At 44.8% G+C, this 21767-nt stretch overlaps 1 protein-coding gene across 1 annotated transcript in view; it reads right to left on the bottom strand.

The window, feature by feature from the left end:
• LOC144784923 (vomeronasal type-2 receptor 26-like) overlaps positions 1-21767 on the bottom strand; it is a 460853-nt gene that overhangs the window by 367236 nt on the left and 71850 nt on the right. The gene's annotated exons all lie outside the window — the stretch shown is intronic.

The raw sequence follows: 21767 nt of genomic DNA, 5'->3' as shown, positions 1-21767 counted from the left end.
AAAATTCAACAGCTTTCTTGGAAGATGGGTCTGATGCAAAATATACTTCAGGCCATCTACTATAAAAACGTACCGATGGTGTTGTGGCAAAAAATTAAAAGGTCCTTCCGTATCTATGCCAATCTTCTTCCAAGAACCACCAGGTAGTGCAATAGGAACAAAAGGGTGAGAACATGTTTTTATTGTTTTCTCTGAATTATGCAGATCACACATCTTTGACCTCTCACTCAATACCATCATCCATTGAAGGCCATTAATACACAGATCTAACCCTTCTCTTGTTGATAGGAGTTCCCAAATTACCATTAGGAAAAGTCTTTACCAGATTCATGTGAATGTTGGCAAGAGGTATCAACTTATCCACTCCTAACACAGTATTGTCTCCTATGGTTAACTCATCAGCAATTTTAGAAAATGGTTGTAACCCACAGAGATATGTCTCTCCTGTGGCCAACCTTTGCTCACAAGATTTCAAGCAGCATTTCCTCCTCCTCACATGCTTTCTTCCATCCCTCTTCAGGGTACACACAAGTATTAGGAAAGGCCACTGCCACGGTAGAGCACATTTCCACAACCTCCTCCCGATGCATGGGTTCTTGGTCATTAATGGTCAGCCTGGAAAGAAAATTAAGTAAGGGCTGAAAATTTGTTCCGCTCGCGGAATTTGCTGATTTTTGGCAATTTCGCAGTCCGCGAATCGTGCGAAATTGTAAAAAAATTCGCAATTCGCAAGCTGGCAGATTTTTTTGCTTGGTCGCGCTTTAAAAATACAATCTCGCGCGCTCTGCAATGACTTACTGTGATTCTGAGTTTGCCGAGTTGTTTTTCCTCCCTGTTTGCGTGTGCTGCGCCATTTTTGATCTGGCTGCATGATCGCGCAAGACTTTTCGACCGCGAGTACATCATAGCGGCCCGACATCTTGCACTGCGAGAGTTTGAGAATGCGACTACGTCATAAGGGCCTGCGATCACGCATCGCGGGAGTAAACTATTGCAAACACGTAGACGCGCCGCGCAGCTGACATCCGGCGGGAGATTTGAACAGCTCACATCCTCGCTTTCCCGAACTTGCAAAAATTGCAATTCTGCACAAGAAATCTACCGCAGGCAGCATAAAACTTCTGAAAATGATGATTTGGATCAGAATAACTCCTCAGATTGACATTTGGCTGCACATTTTTTGTGCAAGGAGTCCATTTTTTGGGGGGGTGGGAGGAAGGAAGTGCCCCAGAGTTTCCAACTTCCTGTTCCTGTCCAGCAGGCTCCTCCCAGTGCTTTGTCCATGTCCTGGTCACTTTTCATTTGGATCTGGAGCTGGAAGGATTACTGTGGCTGCTGCTGGATATTTGTATTTGAGGACTTTTTGTTTGGAACACTTTTGGATTACTTTTGGATTTGAGATTTTACAAGTTAGTTGGTGTTGTTTGTTTGGGGCATTGCAGTTGCTGCAACTACAATTTTTGAACTTTTTCACAACTTTCAAAAAAATATATTGTGGGTAGGCACAGTATCCAGTAGGCTCAGGGTTAGTCATGGGTGCATGATACAACTGTTTCTGTGAGTTTTGTTGAACTTAAATATCATTTATGTCATGGATTTGAATAGCTCACTGTTATATGTTGATTTTTTTTAATTTTGGGGTGCGTGTAAAGCCACACTAGCCAGTAGGCCCAGGGGGTAGTCAGTGGTGCATGGACCAAGGCTTTCTGTGTGGTCTCTTGAATTTAAACATCATTAAGGGCATGGATGGCATTGGATTGGGGTGATTTTTGTGTGTTCGATTTTTTGTGGTGTTGTTGGGGCCTGGCCATGTGGGTGGGGGCCATTTTGAGGCCTGGTCCAGGCAGGGCCTGGCCATGTGGGTGGGGGTCAAGGGGCCATTTTGAAGCCAGGCAGTATTCTTTGTGCCATAGGCCTGCACCCAGTCTACCTTGCTTTCATCCATTAGGCCCAGGGGTACTAAGTGGTGCATGGACCAAGGCTTTCTGTGGGGTCTCCTGAATTTGAACATCATTTAAGGCATGGATGCCATTGGAATGGGGTGATTTTTGTGTGTTTTTCAATTTTTTGGGGTGTTGTTGGGGCCTTGCCATTTGGGTGGGGGCCATTTTGAGGCCTGGTCCAGGCAGGGCCTGGCCATGTGGGTGGGGGTCAAGGGGCCATTTTGAAGCCAGGCAGTGTGATTTGTGCCATAGGCCTGCACCCAGTCTGCCTTGCTTTCATCCATTAGGCCCAGGGGTACTCAGTGGTGCATGGACCAAGGCTTTCTGTGGGGTCTCTTGAATTTAAACTTCATTTAGGGGATGGATGGCATTGGATTGGGGTGATTTTTGGGTGTTTTTCGATTTTTTGGGGTGTTGTTGGGGCTTGGCCATGTGGGCAGGTCCATTTTGAGGCCTGGTCCAGGCAGGGCCTTGCCATGTGGCTGGGGGTCACCGGGCCATTTTGCAGCCAGGCAGCGTGCTTTGTGCCATAGGCCTGCACCCAGTCTGCTTGCTTTCACCCATTATGCCCAGGGGTACTCAGTGGTGCATGGACCAACTCTCTCTGTGTGGTCTCTCTTCTATTAATGTAAACATCCATTTTTGATTAGAAATTATTGCAATTTTTATTTTTGGTCTTTCCGTTTTTGGGTGCATTGTAATTATAATAAATGCCTAATTGCAAATATTAATTGAAGCACGACATATGCAACATTTATTTAACTGATGTTCCTCTGGCTTTCTTGCTTTTAGGTGCACAAAGAGAACCACGAATCATCCTCATCGTTCATCATCAGTGCCAGGAAGAAGTCCTGCTGCGGTGTGTGCAGCACAACGTCACATGATGTCACGTGTGGCCACAGACAAATCTGCAACTCGTGCAACTGTGGCCTTCTGTTCTGACATCTGAAGAAGATGGGCCCAAAGAAAGGTGGCCGTAACTCCTCTACCAAGAAAGTTGCCAGTGCCACTGCCAGTAAGAAGGAGCAGAAGAAGCAAATGGCACCACTTACCAAGGAGACTGGTGTGCCCACATACACTTTTTTTGGAGAAAAAAACATACGCCTGCAGCAGCGGTGTCCGCCGGGGACCAAGCTGGGAGCAGCACCTCAGCTTCTTTGGTCTCAGTGCCACCACACCAAGTTAGGCCCAAGACCATGAGTGCCGCAGAGGTAGCCACTTTAATTGCTCAATTACCATCGACCAGTGATGTTGATGTTGACTCATCGCAAGAAAGTAGCATCCAATCAACGCAGGGTGTAACTCATCTGACGAGTGTTCAACCACAGCCGCAACGACGACCACAGGTGCAACAAGGAGAGGCGCAAGGAGTGGGGCAAGTAGAGGCGCAAGGAGTGACACAAGTAGAGGCGCAAATAGAGGTGCATTGACAGGCGCAAGTAGAGGCGCAAGTAGAGGCGCATGGAGAGGCGCATGGAGACGCTCAACTGCCCACAATGCTTGTTCCGCCAGAAGTAGGGGCACAACAGAAAATCGAGATTCAAGCGGAAGTATCATCCGAGCAAGCCACTCCTCCTGATGATCCATTGTCTTCCAGATCCCCAGCAAGAAAAAGGTCAAGGAGGGCTAGTACAAGTTCTTCTTCAAGCCCCCTTCCTTCTGATGATCTAGATCTTGATTGGAACCCACCAATGCAGTCTGAGAGGGAGGCACGCCATGAGCCGACAAAGGTAGCTAAGCCTAAAAGGAAGGTTCCTGCAAGGCTTTCACTTATGGGTGATGACGAAGAAGCAGTAGAAGTGGTGTATTCTCCTGCTGATGAACAGTCTGACGATGACAACCCAGTCATCACAGTAGTCACTCCAGCCCCAGCAGGCATACAGCAGACAGACATTTTTACCCTATCCTGAATTGCTGCTGAGCGGGATGTGGGCGGTGTGGCACTGGTACCACCACCAACACAGGTAACTACTACACCAACACGACCTACAGCTGCCATATTTTCTCTTCAGAAGGGCCGGCAGGTACCTCCATCCAGCTCGACCTCCATTACTTTAAGTAGTGGTGCTATAACTGTAAGTGCACAACAGAGTCAAATTCGGCCACGACCATCCTCCACTTCATCTGGCATTGAAAGTAGCACCCCCACCACCACCACCAGAAATCTCAACTCCCCAGTTTGGGACTTCTTTAGTATTAGCAAAGATTTGTAAAACTGTAGTTAGTCAGGATAAGCTTGATACCAACTAAGGTACCGGAGGCCAGAGAGGTATTCTCCAAAAACACCACACTATCCAGTGGGAGGCGTTCCTAAGTAAGATCCGGGAAGCCAAAAGTACAACAAATCCAAATGTATCCATTGATATTGCATCTGATGATGATGACGAGGGGCTGATGACCGTGCAGGGGGGAGGTGAAGAAGCGCGAGACATTTTTTCTGGTACACACAGTAGCCCTGGCAGCAGCACTGCAGTGGTAGCGCCCACACCCTCTACCCCAACAACATCTATGAGGCACACTAAGAGTCTGGGAGACACACCAATGCGAAAAAGTACATCAATGAGCCTAACTGGGTTGAATAAGTCTGGATAATCATCATCACGTATGAAAACGGTCCAGACCACCATTAAAAGCATGTTTTGGTCGGAGGCGTCATTTGAACACAACCACCCAAAGGCACGTCTTTATAATGCAGTGCTGGCTAAAATGTTAGCGCTGGACCTTCTCCTTTTTTCTTTCGTGGAAGGGGTGGGTTTTCTAGAATTTGTGGCAACAGTCTGCCCTAAATGGAACGTTCCTAGCCGGTCCTATTTTGCTAGAGTTGCGGTTCCAGCACTACATCAAGATGTGCTGGAGGTGATTGGGGCAGCTTTGCAGAACAGTGCTGTTCACACTATCCACCTTACAACAGACATGTGGACCAGTTGCCAAGCCCTTGATTACATGTGCATCACTGCAAACTGTGTCTCTTTTGCAGGGGTTAGAGACAAGTTATCTGCAGGTGTTGACAGTGCCACAATTTTTCAAGCTAGTCGGAAACATGCATCAGTAGCCATGTTTGCCATGGAGACATCTCGTACTGCAGTAAACATTTTGGAGGAGTGTAACAGTGAGGTCTTTGAATGGCTACATCCAAGAAAGCACGTGATTGGGTATGTTTCCACGGATAATGGCAGTAATATAGTTAGGGCCATGAATGATGGTGGCTATTTCACATTGTTGTTCAAGATTTCAAGAAAAGAAAGTCAGCAAGTTACTGACCACCTGCCGAAAAATCTGCACACATTTCAGCCATTATTTTAAGGCCCGGAGGCAGCTGAGGACCAATCAACGTGACCGTAGAGTGCCAGTCAGAGATCTCATCCAGGAGGTGGTAACATGTTGGAACTCAACCTTCTACATGCTTGAGCGTCTGTCTGAGCAGTGCTTGGTAGTCAATGAGTATGTCTTTGCTCGGGGTTCTTCTATGAAAGACATGAGGCTAGAGTTGGAGGAATGGGACCTAGTTAAAAGCCTGACAGACATGCTTTGTCCTTTTGAGGGCTTCACGCGTGAAGTTAGAAGGGAGGACTGTACTTTGGGCAAAGCTATCCCAACGTTCAAAGATGAAAGTGACAAGCAAGACGCATATCAGTTGGCTTAAAAAAATACATACAGAACAACATTACATTTGTGCCATTATTCTGGATCCATGGTACAAAAAGGCACTGGCCAGCAATGTATTCATTCCTTTTACTGAAGTAGATGTTTCAAAGTACAAACATTGGCTAGCTCTGTCAGCCACTTGTTACGAAGAAGAGCGGCAGGAAATTGAAGGATCAGCAGAAGTACTACTGAATCAGCAGGCCATCCGGTGGCAAGGTCCACTTCTTTGGCTGAAGGCAGTCACTTTCCCTCACAGACGTTACCGACACCAGCAACCGTATCATCCTCACCTGCACCAGGCCCAGCCATAATATTGTCGGAAGCAGATTGGATAACTCATCAAGGGTTTGCTCATTCCAGTGTTGATGCAAAAGCCTCAGATGGTACGCAAAGTTCAGCATCCCTGGATGACCTTGAGTGGATGGTGCAGGCCTATCTGGATGACCCAACAGAGGTCTTCATTGATCACAACCCATTGCTGTATTGGTATGGGAAAAGGGGTCAATGGCCACTGATCACCAAGCTGGCTCTAAATTATTTGTCTTGCCCACTCACAAGCGTGTCTTCTGAACGTGTTTTCAGTGCTGCTGGTGCCATTGTAACTTCAAAAAGGACCCGCCTCTCACCAAAAAATGTGGAGAGGTTAACAATGATCAAGATGAATCAGCACTTCATACCACCAGATTCAAAATACGTGAATCCATGCAGGAAGAAGAGGACACCGACTTAGGTGACAGAAGTTCTTCTCTGTTAGCTGACCTACTCCTGTCTCAATTCACAGAGTTTCAGGATGAGCTCTACTTCCCTGAAACCTAGGCCTGAAACTGACTTCCTTTTTTTTTCATCCTGACTCCTTATTCACTTTTACTCCTGTGTGTCTTTCTTTGTTTTGCAACTTTTACCACAACAAAACTCTAATCACAACACATCCACTGTCTTCACAAGTTTACAACTCAGTCATGCTCCTCTATCCTCCTCCTCCAGACTCCCCCTATCCATTTCCCTCAAGGCAGATGGCTGGATTACGCAGAATGAAGAAACTGTCGCTTCGTAGACGAGACCCCTCAAAAGAAGTGGGACTGGAATTACTGACTTTATGCTGACTGCTGACAATTACTTCTGAAATTGACACGAGAGGCTGCCCTGTGGGCCTTCACTTTAAGAACTAGATGCGGACAAAAACTGGAACAGGTAATGAGTAATGAGATGGTATGCAGTGGACAGCACTGGCTGTCTGGCTCTGATGAAAGCAATTGCTGTTGGTTTATTGTGCATGAAATGACTCATATGTCTTCTGTTATTATTTAATCTTTTACACACTAAATGTAACTCAAGTCTACTCTGTTTTTTTTACCTTGTTTAATTCAAATGGTACTTCTACTGCAGGGGCCACTACGTTGCATTTTTTAATATGCAAAATGTCCTTGGACTCACTGTGTGTGTAGACTGCATGAACAACATTGAGTTTGCCAATATACCATGATGATGATGAGTCTTGATGATCAAAGTTACATAATATCTTTTTTCTTTACAGTCACTCACTGGGATGGATGGATCATCATCGACGGTTTACGGAAGAATTATGGCCATCTGTGAGTGGCAAACAGGTAAACCAGTCAACAACAACTACAGCAGAACTACATGTCTGTCAAGTTGTGGTATGGAGTGGTCGCGCCAGTGTAGTATTTTTATGCCAGAGTCCAAACAGCAGTTCATGTAAAATTGCGGCTATGTGGCTTGCTGCATACAATTAGATATGCTTTTTCTGTCTGTGTTAAAGAGGTATGCTACATCAGGTTGCTTCACTCAGTGGTGCCTGCCTTGACCGTCTGCATGGCCCTGGCCTGCTGTGTGCTATTTACTATCCTTGAAAAGGAGACTCAGAGTACGCACTTTAGAAATGATGCTTGTATGTAATACTGTCGCCTCTGAAACTGAAAGTGTTATTTTTGTACTACACAGCGTACCTTATATGTTTTTCTCCATGGTGTTTTAATATCACTTCCTCTTTTTCCATCAACAATTACAGGCCGGCTTTTACCCTGTGCGATGGGAAAAACGATTAACTCAGGCTTACCATTAGCGATCCGCAATTCCACATCCACCAGGCAGGCAGTCGACAGTGTGTCTGTTCGCCAAGATTGAGCCAAGGAGCGTCAGATGGAATGGAGGAGTACCCCGAATAAGAGGAATGGCTGGATGCATGCAACTTCCCAAATTGAACAGGACAACTACAACATACAGTTACCGTATCCTCTTCACTTCTCCTTATCTTTTAAATAATGTTATAGTTGTGAACTTCCATGAGTGTGACTCTGTGTGTTTGCTCTCTGCTTCAAATTCATCCCTCCAGCTATTTGATAAGTTTCTTTGCTATTTTTAAAACTAAGTTAATGTACTAATAAGTGTTTATTCTCTCTGAGGGCAGATAGGCAAGTAAAATTGTGTAATTACTGCAGCCCTGTACTGTCAAATTGTTTCTTCATAGTTAGTAAGTTGTAGTAAGTACTACTTTTCAGTAACCTAGCCATCCATTTAGCAAACAACGTCATGCATGCAGTAGTGCACTTCCTTTATGTCCCTTAAAAGATTTATGGATATCTTCATATCCAAAGATTTTCTACATTTGTTGTTTGTCCATGCTGTGTTTGTTTTCCTCTCTCCACAAAACTTCCCCCGGGCTGTGTGGTTTTCATTGAGGTGTGACTAAATGATAACAATAATTCCAAACACTTGCTGGGGAGGATAAGGACAAAGCAACAGAAAATCAATTTCAAGGCTGGTGAAGGAATCCGAGAATATATTCTTATTCTTATTCTGCTTGACACACACCCATATTATTTGCAAATCAAATCAGAATTTCATGTGCGCCATCAAGTGGATTGATCATCAACAACATCCTCCTCCTACATGTGACGAATCGAATGCTTACGCTGCTGTGTCCTTCACCTTCAGTACTATTTCTTGTTGTAGCCATACACCACGCAACTAGTACTTATATTTTGAGTACTTTAGCATTGCTTAGGCTACAATTTATGGCACTGTTCTTGTGTACTGTACTATCTATCATACTGTTCTAATGCTACGCTCAGGCCACTCAATGTTTCATTTCCTTTATTTTCATATGCTGCTACTGCCAGTTTGTACCACTACCACTACCACCACAACGATGACATTTCATCCGTCCAGGATTCCATAGCCAACCTTCATCACCATTTGCCATGCAGCCAGCCCTGTGCCTAGCCCTATTCTCAAACATGAATCACAGGTAAGATAACCATTTTGGGGGAGGAAGAATAATGGAGTAGGATGAGAGGAGAGACTGACGGTAGTACTAGTAAAGTAGTAGTACAATTGAATTCACTAACTCTGTCAGTGGCACTTTTGTACAAATTTGGGCGATTAGACAATTTGAATCAACCAGCCAGTTAAGTTTCAGGAAAACAAATGTACAGTGAGTTAACCCACCCCTGACTCCCCCACAAAACAGTAAAAAAACGTGGATGCTATGTTTATGTTGAAATAAATAATTATTTGAACCCTTCAAAAATAAACTATCCCACAAGATGACCCGACCCACCCCCCTCCCTAACCCCAACCAATGTCCATGAAATGAGTCCCACAAAAGTGCAAAACCCCCAATGCCCAATTCCCACCCCCCAAAAGTCTTTCAAAAAGGGGCAAGGGACAGTCTCTCCTCTAATTCAGCCGGCGGTATCCTTTGGCCAGGTGGTCACGCTGCTCTCTCCGGAGGTCCTTGAACAGGGCTTTCAGTCTCGCTACCTCCTGCTCAAGGTTGGACACTCTGAGGGTCAAGCAGTGCACAAGAGCCTTGCACTTGCAGGTACTGTGGTCGGCAGCTGATGTTTTTGTTGCTCGGCGGCAGCGGGTGGCTGCCAGACCACGGCTCCGTACCACTGAAGGCTTGCGCTGACTGTATGACCCAGGGTCAGCGGAGGAGGATGCAGCTGTCTTGGATGTTGTCGACTGCAACTGCGTGTCCTCCTCCTCCTGGGCCACCGGCCTCCGATATTTGGCGACAATTGCCTCCAACTTCCGTTGCCGGGCCCATCTAGCCAACTCCTTCCTTGTTAGTTTTTTAGGAGGATTATCTATATGAAGAAAGAAAAACATACTGTAACCAATGCTCTTTAAGATTAACACAAAATAATTCAGCAGAAAGTTGTGACACAGTAGCACTAGCAACTTGCAAGCACAGTACATAACATTTGTGGCAAGTATCTATCTAACCTCCCACTTCGTCGCCCTCTGCTCTAACATTACATTAGTGGGAATTTCAGGAATTCTACTAGCACTTTATGGACTCACTACTACATTAGACTCAGACAGTACACCAGTCTTCTTCTCTCTTGTTTAGCAAAATTGGTACATAAACTTGTGGAACCCGGCATAATGCCAGCGCAGTCAACTTGCACCCGAAAAAAACAGATGCAAGCCATGATGAGTGATAACACAGACTTGCGTTACTGTTTCCAGTCCAGTACATGCAGGTGGTGAAGCTCTTACTTTGCTATTACGGGTGGCACTGGCCATATTCTGTTACAAGGGCTACTGCTTAGTTAATTTAACTTTCACCCTGCCCTGCCCCTGACTACTACAAAAGGAAAATGAAGAAGATAAATATTATGATCATCTATCCCTTCACAGGATATTTGCTTACATATGGGATGACATTTAGGTGCTTTGTTTTTGATTGAATGAACACCGATGGGCCACACATGAATGACATAGTTGTAAAAAAATTATCAACAGAGGTAGTGAGTGAGTGATCACCGTGCGGTTTTACGTGCTCTTCAAAGTAACACTCTTCATCCAGTGACCGTATACTCTGTCTACATACACCTATGCTAACTATGAGGAAGATACCATCCAGGCAGGCAGGCATCCATCCATTCAAAGTAAATGTCAATCATTCTTCTTAATGTCTGACTCTCAACTGGACAAACCTTACTTTTTCTCACCGAAAAACCACCTTTTTATTTTATTTTGTAAAACTCCAGCCATGCATCCCTGCTTGATTTGCATTTGAATTTGAACCAAAGGATATATTGCGCACACATACAGTTTCTGTTTCACCCACCCAAGCAGTCCTCTTTTCTTTCTCCTTCCACCCATCCTTGCTTCAGCCTTCAACCGGCCATGCATCAGATTCCCAGCCACCTCGGGCAGCATTCAAAAACAAGTATCATTCTTTGCCTGTCATTAATTTTCACTCACTCGTCCTTCCTTACACCCTTCTTTCCCTTTTCGTTCATCCCATCCATCAAGTTTATCTCTGATCTGACTTGGCTTATCGATAAAACTTTCACAGCTGAGTTGAAGTCAAATTTAGAGGAGGCCATTGGTTACTTGTCAACTCCCGCCGCTATTGCTAATGAGAAGTCAAGGGTGACTGTCTTCTACCTGGTTGACAAAAACTTAGTTCTAAATTTGTAAGTCTTCTGAACAGAAAAGTTTACTTGTACTGTACAACATATACACCCCTGCAGAGAGCCCACTCTGCAATCTCAATAAGTAAGGAATATAATAGCTTACCTCTGCCCGCCACTACTGTGACATCCCCCACAGCAGTTCCTGCTGGCTGTGGCAGCGCATAAGACCCTGGAGTGCCCACCTCCACGCTGGCCCCGGCTCTCGTGGTTGGCCGATGGTGTTATGCCTAGAAAAAACATTTAATATTTTTAGATCCCTATTTTGTCTAGGAATGAAAAAAAGTTACTAGTACTACATAAACAAATGTAATAATTTGTGACTCTCTAGTCTAAACTAAAAATCTCCCTTTCATCAGGAAAGGGTGTTTTTTATTTATGCTTAGCCATAACATGTGATGCTACACTTTTTGACACAACTGATGAATGCTTGCTTTTTAATATGCACCATTTTTCTTATAACAGACAAAAGCTTCCCATCTACGAACAAAAGAAAGATCATCATCATTTGTTACTTAGTTGGAGTTGTCAATGATTCACACCCACCAAGACTTTAAGTTCCAACCAGGTGAGGGCTCTCCCACAATTAATGTGTGAAATCAGCCATTTTTTAGTCGTTCACCGTTTGTTATACAGGTCTTCCCCGCATCCGGCGAAAACCACCACCCCGATAATACGGTTCCCAGTCTACTAAGCTTAAACTCCTGTGGCTACATACGGCATTACCCACCGTCAGCGCAGCATTTCACTTTGCAAGATTACCACACACAACGCACCGCTGGGTGCCCGTATGTTTGTGTGTCAAACCCGACTAGGACCGGGTTGGAATTATCACCGGTCCCCCGACTCCACTTTTACCCAGCCCGTTTACAGCCCTGAAGAGTCACAGGTTAACACCCTTCTTGACGAAACACGTGTTGGCTGGTTTTCTTGTTCCAACCACCCACCCTACAAATATACGACACAAAAAGAACACGTTTGTGCGACTCCATCTTTGTCATTTGTCTGTGATCAATCATATCACACACACTCGTTGTGTGCACTGGACCTTGCTTTCACCATTTGTTATATGACATTGATTTTAATAAATGTTTGTATATAATGCACAATTTAAATTTTTACAGAGTACACACAGAGCTAGTTGATTTAGCTTTAAAACTTACATAGACTCTGTGGTTTTTGGTCATGAGTGAGCTTGAGTCTGTGACTCTGAGAGGTCGGGACTCTGACTCCATAGTCTTATGTTCTGGGTTGTCATTGGGGATCATCGCTGCATTCAGGAGCTAAATAATGACTCTCTGACACACTAGCTAGTCAGTAAGGAGATTGGGGCTTCAACTTCTGTTATGACTGAGGTATGTGGAAAGTCTACCTGCGCCTATTATAATTTATAACCAATGCCCTATTTCTTGTCCATAGTTCTGTATGTGCAGAATAGTCCCTGCAACAGTAGTAGTATGTCCTCCTATCCAATCAAAAAGTAAACTAGTATCTTATTCTTGGTGGCCATTGACATTTTATTGTTGGGAATTGTCAAAGCATAAACATTTAGAAGACTTCAATAGACATTATGGACAACCCAGATGACTGCACTCAGTGCCTAGAGCTATTGCTGAATAGGAGTTTTGTTCAACAGTATACCTTTTTCCAACTGTGCAAGCTTAGCTAGCTACACAGACAGACTAATAATAATCTAGTAGTAGCACAGAGAGTCATAGCAGAGGCAGGATAAGAATTTAGAGACAGTCTACAAGAAGATCGAAGACGATTTAGGAAAACATAGAATTATGAGGAACGTTTGGAATAAATAGGTGCTGGAAAAGATAGGGAAGTATAATTAATAATATTAACAGGAAAACTTACAAGGGCCAGCAGAGGAGCCCTCGGCGGACCTATCCAGGCCTTCCTGTTGTTCCTGCTCTGATCTACATGAAAGAAAGACACAAACATGGATGGTTGTTGTCAACCAAATCAAACATTTAAAAAAAAAAAAAAAACAATAACACATTATTTCGGGGAAATAGACAACAATTGCACTAAATTTATTGACCTATCTGCTGTGGTTTACTAGGATATTAGTATTGCTGGATTCATGGACCATCTACTTGGAAAGTTATGTAACTCTCCCTAAACAAACTACAAAAAGGTTCTACTAGGACTGGCAGGCAGCACTCAGCAGCACGCGAAGTGACAGACATAGTCCGCCATGATTGCAGACCACTAAAACATTTCCTACTAAATAACCAGTCATAATATACTCCAACTATCAATCCACCACCACTATCTCTTCTTAGTGGCAGAAGTACAAGGAAGGACTTGACTTGAGTCTCTAGTGTCTAGCATTACGCATTTCTGTAAAGTACACTGATATATAATCACTCAGGCCAAATGAGCACACAATTGAAAACAAGTAAGCATAGTAGCACTGCCAGTGAGCAGGCGAGCACCTGCAGTGCAATCACAGAAGCTTTTGAAACATAATTTACCTGCAATGTAATCTCTAGTGTCTAGCATTACGCAGTCCTGTAAAGTGCACTTATACTTTACACTCAGGCCAAATGAGCACAAAATTGAAAACAAGTAAGCGTAGTAGCACTGCCAGTGAGCAGGCGAGCTCCTGCAATCACAGAACCTTTTGAAACATAATTTACCTGCAATGTAATCTTCAGCATGCTTGCTCTTCGGAAAAAACAAATATTGCAATATTATAACACAGCAGGAGAAAACAAGGTAGTGATAAAATACTAGCTACTACTACTCACCAAGGCCGGGATCTCGACTCCAAGCAGGTCGAGCAGGTCTTGCTCCAGGTCCAGGATGTCGGACCACCGGTGCGTCACCTGGTGGTAGGTCCGCCGGACCCCAGACTCCCGATACATGGCCCGGCACACCTTCCCCCATAGCTGGCGATGCTCCCGGAGCCCATACCCAGTACCGGGCCTGCCGCCTGCTGCAACTGTCTTGGGGAGGTGGCGCTGGACAAAGACAACCAGTGCGGCCACCTCCACTGCGCTGAAGATCTCCCAGGTGAGTACTTCCTCCCCCCTTAAGCGCCCGCAAGGGAGCCGGGTACGGGACCCTTCCCCTTCATGTTCTTCCCAGCTCCCTTTGCCATGGTACTGGACAGGAAAGGAAAATAAAATAGGAAAGAAAAAATAGGGAAAAAGTAAATAAAAGAAAAGAGTTAAAAAATGTAGTTTTAAAGTAACCAAAAGTAGAAAAAAACACAAAATATAGATGTAGAAAAATAAAGAGATAGATAATGAGTAAAAAAATTAAAACAAAGTTCAAAGAAACAAAGGATTGCAAAGATTAAAGGAGGATTGAAAAAGCATGCCCAGAACCATAGCAATGAATGAAAAACAAGATGGCCGCACCCATTGCGAGCACGTGGGTAAGTTGGTGCAATATTTCCCCCTCGAACACGTGAAAACGGACACGAACACGTAATTGCGGCCCGCACGTAGGAAATGCACAACATGAGCATGCAACTAGCGCCCAGAAATGGAAATACGCAATGCGAACACTTCGCGGTCGGCGCGCTGGAAAATACCCCGCAAACACGCAAAGTGCCCTGCGAATACGGAAAAATTAAAATATCCGCAAATTCGCACAAATTCGCTGATTTTGCGGATAGGGAATTCGCAAATTTCACCCATACTTAAAGAAAATCACCCCTACCATTACCACTTCCTGGTGTGTGTTTAACATCAAAACTGTATGCAACAATGTTGTGGTGAGTCTAGCAATGTGTGCTGTCAAATTCTTTACATTCTACCCATTAAGAATTGTGTGGCAACAATGTGTATTATATGGTGTGGTTGTGCGACATCACCATGTAATACACTTACCAACCCCTTTAAGAACCTTAGGTTTCTTTTGTCAAACCGTCAGCTCAACCCTGGGGGAGCTGTGGCTCTCAGCAGCAAAGCTTGCACCAAGTAACAAGCGTAAAACATTTAAACAGCACCAGAATAATGGAAGGAATCAACAACACACTAAAAAATCTGACACCAGTTTATAAACAAAGGCAGTATTTTATCTATTTTTAATATGGATTTTAAAAGGTATATTAGTATTGTAAATCAGAGCGTTTCACGTAACCACAAACAAACATTGGCAAATTCACCAAATTTATCTTTAAGAAACGTTTTCAGTACTTGAAGTAATGCAGTCACTTAGAGCCACTTTAAATGACCAACACCAATGGTGATCCAGTAAAAGGGACAAACACAGTCCTCAGAAACAGTTACCTCAGCAGTTGGATCAGTCTTTAGTCAGTTCCAGACACTTTTATATTTTGCAGGGATTTCCTATGGAAATGGTTCTGATATGAAGGATGCTGAAGATGCTCCAAGGAGTCTGTGGGTGTGATGTGGTCAGTGAGGGTCTTGCTGTGACTATTCCTCAGTCCACATAGGGAGTGAGATAGTCCTGGTCACAGGGTTGACGTCCCTCGAAATTCTTTTGCTGCTGGAAGAAGTTCAGTCACCACTGGGCTACTGGTTCCCAGTATCACGGTCACAGGTCAATCCTTCCCGGGTTCATAAATCATGTTCTGGCGGTCCGAGCTACACTCTGATGATACCCCTAGGCTCAGCAAATTCAAGTGCAACTTTGTGCATTGGGTCCTTGTCCCCGGTGCTGCACAGCGGTGGTTGGCGGCGGGTTGAAGACTTTGGGCTATCAACTTGTCCCTGACATCTTCGGCTGTTGTTTCCCTGTGCTGTGAACAGGAGGCCAGTCATCTGGCCCTTATAGTCTCTTGGCTTTGACTGGGCTCTAGAAACAACTTCTTCTTCAGCAGGACATGGCAGGCACAGTCTCTGTCCCTTGCTAACCACCACGTGCAGCAGGGGCCGTGAGGGTTTGGGACAGCCTTTTTTTTGTTGGTTCCATAGTGCAGAAGTCTAGACTGATGCTGGACAACCCCGCAGTATATGGTTTCTGGCAACCACTGAACATGACAACCCTGACCACTCAGGGATCATGGAAACAGTACAGAACCTTTCGGTCAGTCACTTGTGGTCTTCTATTCTCAGAGAAATATATAATTGAGCGTTTTCAATAGTATTTATTGAACAGTTATTCTTGCATAAAATACATGTGCTGCAATGATTAGAAGGCAGAAGCAGATAAATGTGATTACATGCACCAAAAGCGTAAATAGTAGACATAGGTCTACCACAGTGCTAAAACAATGTAGATATGCAGGCATATAACACAAGGCAGTAATCAAGCATTCTCCTACTAAGCAAACCCTACTTTAAGTGTACCTAGAGTGTTTGTAGATGTAAAGCCAAGAATCCCCCGCAAGAGAAAAACCAACCCTATTACCTGTTAAGATAGAATGAAAGACCCCATCTCGATCCTGATTCGGACACCCCTCATGAGATGTCAAACTGCTGCATGGTGATTTCTCTGCATGCAAGGACGTCCGTGTCTAGGTAAGTGCCTCCTCTGCTAATCTATATGGATGCTCATCTTTTATAATAGAAAGCAACCTTGCGATGTGCGTATAGATGAGCGATGTTGTGGACATGTAGTTAGCCCTGTCGTCCTGTGGATAAAGATAGTGATGACATTTGTACATAGTACGAAAAAAGACCTTGTCTGTGATGTTCAGGGAGTTGTGATAATGTTGTGGAATCAAAGTGGACACTTGAGATGTGAGCTGTACGAGCTGTGCGAGCTCCATCCTGAGAACCACGTTGGAGTCCAGAGTGGCGTACCCGGGCCGGAGTCCCCTAGATCAGACCAGACCCCCGGATTTTATTTCTGATTTTATTTGTTTATCCCGGCTTGAGAGTGAAGGCTTACTGCTTCCTGCGAGTCACGCTGAGAGCCACATTTGAGTCTGTAGTAGGATCTTTACTCACAGCAGTCCCGGATCATCTTGGGCCATTTTGTCAGGCAAGTCCAGCTGCTGTAGTTGGTGGCTGCGGAGAAGGTGCCCCAAGGGGTCCATGGAAGCCACCCAGCTACCCAGCTAGGACCGGTTGCTGCTTGCAGCACCCCTGGTGAGCCCCAATTGCCTGGTCGATGAGTATTCCAGAGGAATCAACCTGCAGCAGGACTAGTGGCCCAGTGACCCAGGTCCAGTACTGAAAAATAGGCGTGTAGTTTTCGGCGCAGGGTAGAGAACAGCGCCTCTCACTGTAGCTCTCAAATCAAATCAAATTAAATCCAGCTTTATTCGGTTAAAAATAGTACCACCATAAAAGCATCCTAAAAATAATAATAAACATCTTCACATTTCATCACGATCGGTACATTTAGACACACACAGAGTTAAAAATTATTCTATACATGAATAAACGCAATAGGCGTGATACAATAAAAGTGAATGCAAGAGATAATTTGTACATAAAGTGCCACATGCATAATATATGATACACAGCATCAAACTACAACCCTGGACATCATTAGTCGATATGTGTCCTGTCTCCTTGATAAACTAGGACCTCGAGATGTGAGTTATATTTTCTCAGTCTAATTGCCATCTGAATGTAAACCGCCACCACATTACAAACTCTATCGGTTTCTAAATTACAGATAAAATCAAAAGCAGTATTATGTGTGAACAATCTTTCCTTTAAAAATAATGGACGTAAAATGTTCTTCCTAATATCTCACAAAAAATCACAAAATAAGATAAAATGCAAAATTGTCTGGTCATATCTTCAATCACAGAGGCACTTTGGGGGATTTTATTTCCATTCACCCACGGTTGGGAAAGCTATTAAAAAATAGACGATCCCCATTCTTAACCTTGTAAGATAAAATCTAAGTTTTATGTTCAAGACCTGGAGCAGATATTGTTGTGTTCCTGGTCCAATGGGCCAATCGCAGTATGCCCTAGTCAGCTGCTTTGAGTTTGCCTTAACTTCCCTTAGCCATTCACTTGATTCTATGAGCCCAGTTTTTAGTTCCTTTTTACTATAATTATGAATTTGTGAAGGATTATTAAAAGCGATGTTCTCTGCGCATTCTTTTAAAAGATTACAAATATACATTAACCAGGGAAATATTTTACCATGTTCAAGGGTGAGGCAATCCTTAATGATTTCCTGGGTAAATTTGGTTCCCTCCTTACTCCATATCTCATACCTGACAGTGAGACCTGCTACACTGATAAAATCATTGATATAAAAGGCAGCACGCTCTTTGTGCACGCTATATATAGGGGTCGAGTTGGGAACGGCTAACAATCTTTTTAAGAAGATGTTCTCTTGTGTCTGGAGGGTAGCATGGTTAGCCGCACCCCAGAGCGTAGCACCATAACAAGTTCCAGTAATACACTTACTCCTATAAAGGGTCAAAATGTCCCTAATTGGTTTATTCCCCATTTTTTTTGAGAATCAAAAAATTGCCTCTGTAGTCCGTGTAAATTTTAATTTACAGTAATCACTATGGGGTCCCCAATGACCGTTTGCTGTGAATAACAGTCCTAAATATGAAAATGAATGCGTTTCTGCGATATGGACCCTGTTTACATGTTGGGCCTCAGTCTTTGGCTTCCCTTTTCCACACATCATTGTAAATGTTTTTTGCAAATTAAGTACCAAATCTTTTTCCTGCAAATATTCTGCAAACTTCTCAATTAGGCACTAGAGCCCATTAGCGGTTGCGGATAAAAGGGCTGCATTGTCCGCATAAAGCAAGGTGGGTACGGCACGCCTACCAACTCTAGGGACATCAGCACTTAACTTTTGCAAACCTTCGTCTACTCCATTTATATATAAAGAAAGCAGGAGTGGTGCAAGAACATTTCCCTGCCCTATTCCTCGTGTTACTCTGAAACTGGTGGTACACGCTCCTTCTGTCCCCTATCGAACTCTTGTGTTTAATCATTTATATATTTGTGACAGGTATGCAACAATATCACTTGGAGCATAATTTCAAATGATTCACTAGGTCGAAAGCACTCATGAGGTCGACAAAACACAGATGTAGATGGCCCTTTTTTACAACTTTATATTCACTGATCATTAAGTGGAGGTTAATGCACTGCTCAACAGTCCCTATCTCCCTTCTGAATCCATACTGTGTTTCTGTAAGGATTGAGTTTTCAGTTGCCCAGATTTCCAATCTCTCCAAAAGGATTCTACCGATCAATTTGGATGTTGTGTTGAGAAGGGAAATGGGGTGATAGCATTTGGGGTCACTTCTATCGCCCTTCTTAATAAATCGGGACTAAGATACTTTCTGTCCAAGTTCTCGGCACCAGATCACCTGCTACAACATTACACACTCTTTGTAAAATTGGGGCCCATAAACCCATATCCATCTTCAAAATGTCTACTGGGACCCCCATTGAGTCCGGGTGCCTTCCCATTTACATATCTGTCTAGGGCCACTGTGACCTCATCCAGAGTAATAGGTGCACAATTAGGGGATCCAAGGTAATAAAATCTTTATTATCTGATGGTACTGAGATTTCATTAAAATCTCTATTATCTGACGGTACAAAAATGTCATTATCTGGGTTAAAAACCTGTCCACAATACTTTATCCATTCCTGGGGCTGGATAAAGCTCTCAATTTTTACTGCGGAATAGTCTTTAAAATAGGGGTGATAGATTGTTTTCAAGAATAGGGGAGCATCCCTTGTACTAGCTGCTTGGGTTATTTTTTCCCATGCCTGATCTTCTATTTCCCTTTTCCTTCTAGTGAACGTCTGTTTATATATCATCCTTTGTGTTTTTATAAGTTCACTATCTCTCGGCCTAACCATTAGGGCATTTAAAGTGCTTGATTGGCCTTAGTGCATTGGCAATCAAACCAACTGACATTTTTAGAAACTATCTTTTTATTCTTAATTTTTAAGATTGCAGAGGTAATATTACAGAAAGCCGCAATGATGTGACAGCCAGAAGAATGCTCCTTTTTTACAAATCTTAATATCATGTTGAAATTCATACATTAATCTATCTAAAAATTCAATTGAGGGCATGGCCAAGATGGCGGCTTGATAGGACGTGCTGCTCTATCACTCCTGCCCAGATGGATCCTCGTTAATGAGTTCCTAACTGTTGCGGTCGATGCAGAGGCTGTCGCGGTGGTGAGCAGTCGCCGAAGTTCCAGTCCACAGCGTTACAAACAGCCGTGTTGCCGGGAATGACCCTGATGGGGTGCAGCCTATCTTGAGGGCGTCCTCGCACTGGTGCGGCAGCGGCTGGGAAAGCGAGGCCCGAGAGCGGTCCGGCTCTCCTGACGAGACCGAAGCAGAGGGAGCAGCAGACCGGGCTGCCGGCACGACGGTGCCCCGAGAGCAACGAGTGACCTGAACTCACATCATGCTGTGAGGAGGGCTAGCAGGCTCCCGTTGAGGTAAAGCCAGCAGTTGAGCAGTGGAATGCCCGCCATTTTGCGACAAGGTCCAGTGACAGTTTGGCGGTCCTGAAGCCAACCAGCGGTACAGCGGGCCTCCGGAGATTCATCCACCCCACCACGAATAAGGCAAGTGACCGGCCCAGGGGGAAAGTCGCAGTGTGCAATCCACACGGGGTGTGAGAAGAGAGGGGCGGCGGATGACACCTGGAGGCCCGGGATGCAGCTGAATTGTGCTTGACGTCTGAATGCAACTGAGTTACGGCCTGGGGATTGCAACAGCCATGCCTGGGGGAGACCCTGCAGCAGACCGGCCACGGCGAACCAAATGGGGCCTGGCACATAGAAGCAATTTGGGGGTACAGCGGAGGGTGCCAGGCCCACAAGGAGTGTGACTGCAAGCTACGTCGGGCGCAGGGAGGTGATTTGAGTGCTGCCGCCAACGGAAACTGCCAAACCCACTGGGGTTGTACAGAAGATTGACGCAGAAGACCTGGTTGGCCCCGGGACGCACCAGTCGAGGCCTACACATGCTGCCTGAGACACTGTGCCCCCCCCTAGAGCCTTCCGCGTGGCGTGGGCCCAATGCTGGAGGGGGGATTAGACACCAGGCAAGCCGAAGGGGAAAGTGACACGTCAGCTGGGGATTACACCCTGGTATGAGAAGAGACCTCCCAGAGTCTCGCTTTAGCTGACCAGACAGATCACATCGACGGCCAACAGACATAGGGTCTGCCTAGGGACCACGAGACGCAGCCGGGGCTGGGTGAAGCCAGATCAACACGCAGTGCCCCGGAGAGGGGTTCGTGAGAAGACATCAGGGAGCAGTGCAACTGCATTACACCCCACATAGACTCATACAGGGCCCACCAGAGCCAGCTCCAGTCACCTATTGGGACACAATAGCCCTCCTCCCGAGGGCGGAGAGAAAAAACCCTAAAGGACTTATTCACAAAGGGCAAAGGTGAAAACCAAACGGGCGATACACATGCAAACAACAAATTACCAGCACAAATGAGTGGTGAAGGTGGGGAGCCAATAACGAAGGCCTTCCTGGAGTCCTTGTTCATGTCACTACGAGAGGACCTGCAAACACTCAAATGGGACCTCATGCCCGAAATCAAAAATGTCAGAAGAGACATGGACAGCATAGACCAGAGGGTCGCTGATCTGGAGGACAAAAGTGATGGGAGAGATGCGGAGTTGTTGACTCTTCAACAAGAAGTCATTTGAATTCACGATCAGCAGGTGGACTTACAGTCGCACCGCGAAGACTTGGAGAATCGCTCCTGCTGCCACAATATCAGGATCCGAGGGGTGCAGACTAATGAGGAAGCGGGCGACATTTTCAAGTATACCAGGGAACTCTTTAACCATATCTTGGGTAACCCTGGGC

This window comes from Lissotriton helveticus, chromosome 10 (genome assembly GCF_964261635.1).
Source record: "Lissotriton helveticus chromosome 10, aLisHel1.1, whole genome shotgun sequence".
NCBI lineage: Eukaryota > Metazoa > Chordata > Amphibia > Caudata > Salamandridae > Lissotriton > Lissotriton helveticus.
The sequence above is the reverse complement of the archived record's forward strand: the minus strand, read 5'-3'. Positions and strand labels throughout refer to the sequence as shown.